This window comes from Nicotiana tabacum, chromosome 16 (genome assembly GCF_000715075.1).
Source record: "Nicotiana tabacum cultivar K326 chromosome 16, ASM71507v2, whole genome shotgun sequence".
In the NCBI taxonomy this organism is placed as follows: Eukaryota; Viridiplantae; Streptophyta; class Magnoliopsida; order Solanales; family Solanaceae; genus Nicotiana; species Nicotiana tabacum.
The window spans coordinates 82210799-82214720 of record NC_134095.1 but is presented as its reverse complement, the minus strand read 5'-3'; positions in this window follow the sequence as shown (position 1 = coordinate 82214720).

Sequence of the window (3922 nt, the reverse complement as noted above, 5' to 3'; positions counted from 1 at the left end):
ACTATAACTAAATGAAAGCAAGTAAACTAAAAGCTAACTATGACTGGTTGTATGCAAGTAAGAGAAGGATCTAAGGTTGTGATTTCCCTTATTGATGGAATCCCTTCCTGTTATATTTCGCATAGATTTTCCTAATCATCTCTATCGATCATGAGCACTCTTATTATCGTAAATCTCTCCCGAGTAATCACGATAATTTACTAGACACACTCTCCTGAATTACGCTAGCTGGCTTTTATTACAGCTCACTTTAGATCGCACCCAAGGTTTCGTTATCCCTAATCCCACCTTTAAACCCTCGGTTATTGATTCCTCATATATTTTGGGAGTGATGTTGTTCAACAATTACCCAAATATACACTCTCTCCCGAGTAATACATACTAAATAGGCACAACTAATTGAGGATCCTATCAATTAACTACAACAAGAACGTAGTTGAACAAATAGAGATTAAACTGGGCAAACTATATTAACATAACACGAGGTTCATCCTTCAACAGGTTCTATCAAAACCCTAGACTAAATAATTAGCAACTCATAATCGTATTCATACTAACAACGGCAAAATTCATCATAAATGGTAAAATACAAAAGGAAGAACTCGATGTTGAATTATCCTCCTTGCCTCTTGCCTCTCTTTGCCTTCAACTAAGCTGTAAAAACCTTGATAATGTCCTTTTGGGCAAGCTGGACCTCTTATAGGTTAAGTGGAATTACCCCCGAACTTCCAAGTTTACCCCTGAAACTATATAATCCGAATTGGACTAGCACGGCCGCGTTCGTGCCCGTGCTAATGGCCGCGCATATGGCATAGTATTCTGCCTCGAATTCCTGGGCTAGCGCGGTCGTGCTAATGGCCGCGCTAAGGTGGTCAACCTTTTTTCACTTCTGTTCTCTCTTCTTTCACACGTACTCAGCTCCGAGGGATTTCCCTTGCTTTAATTTAGCTTCAAACATTGTCCCAAGTCCTCATAAATGCAACTCGCTCATGCAAAACATGAAATTCACTATTAGAGCCAATTTATCGTCATTTAACTATCCTAGAACAGTGAAGCATCATCAAGTTGAGTCATAAATAGTCGCCAAACTACATGAATCTAGCCTATTATCAACAAGCTGCAAGCCTTTGGATTAAAAATATGCCAAGATCAAGATCGAGCCTCAAGCACTTGGATTAAAAGAAAATAAAATTCAAGATTAAGCTCGAAGGCTCTTTTATTTACTGTTGAAAAGTAGAATCAGAGGATTCATAGAGATTGTACACTCATATTATTTGAAATTAAATACTACGATTGTTGCAATATTTTCGGTCTTGATTTTATTTTCTCGACGTAATTTATTGTTTACACGTAAATTGTTAAGAAAATGGTTTGATGTTTAAAAAAAAGGGCATCTCGGTGTATTAAGCGCCCGTTATGCGCGAGGTACGGAAAATAACTGGACCACAAGGGTTTATTGTACGTAGCCTTATCATGCTATGTTTAATTAAAACAAATTCTCATTTTTCCAAAGAAAAACAGGGTGGAGAAAGCAGAGAGCATAGGAAAAAGATAACATTCTGGGATGATATCCTAAACTCTAAAAATGAAAAGAAAAAGAAGAAATCATGATCTGATGTCTTTGATAGAGATTATGGTAACTATTTGTGCTTATGAACTAATAAACAAGGTCAAGAAAATGGTAACTAGTCACTGACTTGTACACAGTAATGATCTTTTCCTTTTTCACCTAATTATTATATCTTAGTTTTTTCCCAATATGCTCTGAGAAAATTCTTTTACATTTTCAAACATACCACTCTTGTCTATTCCTAAATTATTTGAGTTACACTGATAAGCGCTCGATTTATAGAACCGACAATTAATAAACTAATTGGAATCAATACAACCCCCGGGGCAGCCCTTTCATAAAGCAATCGTTTTAGGCTCCATATTTGTGGGGCCCATTTTTTTATTACACATAATATACTATGTATAAGTTTAAAAAGAGTTATGTAAAGTGAAAAAGTTTGATTTTTTTTTAACAAATATAGAGAAGAAGGATTTGCAACAGCTATGATTTCTACCAAGGAAATTGCACTTGAAATAAATATCGAACCCGAATTTCGTAAGAAAACGTGTGATATATAGGGAGTAACAATTTGATGTGAATGTTGATAATGAAATCTCAAAATCTTTCAAAGAGTCATTTAGAGTTGATTACTTTTATACATAATAGACAAGACTATTTTTTTCACTTCAAAATAGATTTGAACAATTCGAAGCATATGAAAATATCTTTAGTTTTCTATTTGGCAATAAAAACTAAGATCACTAGATGTTAGAAATTTGAAAAAATATTGTCTTAATCTTGAATGTTCCTTAAAGCATAATAATCAATTTGATATTGATGGTTTAGATTTATTTTCTGAATTTAAATTATTAAGAAAAATAGTACAATTAGAAGATAATAGTTTAATTGATACACTTAATCAAATAAAAAGATTTAATTTTTTTCCATATGCCTGAATTGCTTATGGAATAATGTTCATAACTCATGTTACCGTTGCTTCAGCGGAAAGAAATTTTCAAAATTAAAATTGATAAAAACTTACCTAAGAACAACAATATCACAAGAAGCATTAAATAGATTAGCTATATTGTCAATATTCGGAGTTATTGATTATAAGAAAAAATTATTAATAACTTTGTATCTAAAAAAGCTAAAATTCAAATAAACAATAATTAGCTTATAAACTAGTCACTGACTTGTACACAGTAATGATCTTTTCCTTTTTCACCTAATTATTATATCTTAGTTTTTTCCCAAGATGCTCTAAGAAAATTCTTTTACATTTTCAAACATACCACTCTTGTCTATTCCTAAATTAACTCCATTTAAATTAGCAAAACCAGTGGGAGGATCATGAATTGCAATCAGTGCTGCTACTAGACCGGCATTACTTGTTATACTTGGCTCTGTGAACCATGGTTGAGTTCTCTCGTCCGAAAATATATCATCTCTATTTGGTCCTGCAACCATTGCTCCCAAAATGGTATTTGGATTTCCCTTTTCGAATACAGCCATTGATTTTCTTCTGCACATGTACGTCGTTTCCCATCCCAAGGTATCGATGCAGCTCGATGGTGAACATGAACCGGATAGGTATCACCATATCCCACCACATAACTCATCTTCATAGGGTTATCTCCTAGTATGTAATTCACCTGTCAAAAATAGGTATTAATTACTTACTATATTAGGAACTATCATAGTGAATAGTATGCTCTATGTAGAGCGCCAAAGAATTGTAGATTTGTTCCGTCCAAAATGGGAATGAGCTACAGCTATGAACTTATAATCTGATGATCGAGTCAATGCCAAGATTATGAGTTCATAGCAGACCAGGCCAGAATAGTGTTATATGCATAGTCATTATAAGAAGGGGTAACCTTAGAAAGATACACAATTTGGTAGTTTTCAAGAATCCTTAGAAAATTGTCACCTAACCATGTCATAATGGCCACAATCACAAATATACAAATAAAATGAATTACTAAGTATGACGGAGATAGATGAAATGGAATGCATATTCTTTCCATAGATGAAATGGAACTGGTAAAAGATGACTTGATGCCTTTGCCTATAAATGCACCATAAGTCTGAGAAACATTGATGATTCCCTTGCCTTATGCTTATTCGACATAACATATAGCAAGTAAGAGTCAAGGTTACACACCTCTATTAGCTATTGCTTTCTCTTCATCAAAGTCAACACAGAACATCATTTTCAAACTATCCTGGTACTATTACTACTATGCTTCCATATGTAACTAAAACTGGAACAGCCAAGGATCACTCTTTGTGGCTATGCGTTCGAGCTGTGGAATCTCATGTTTGCATCAGGGTAGGCTTTCTACATTACCCCTCCCCCCTTTGAGG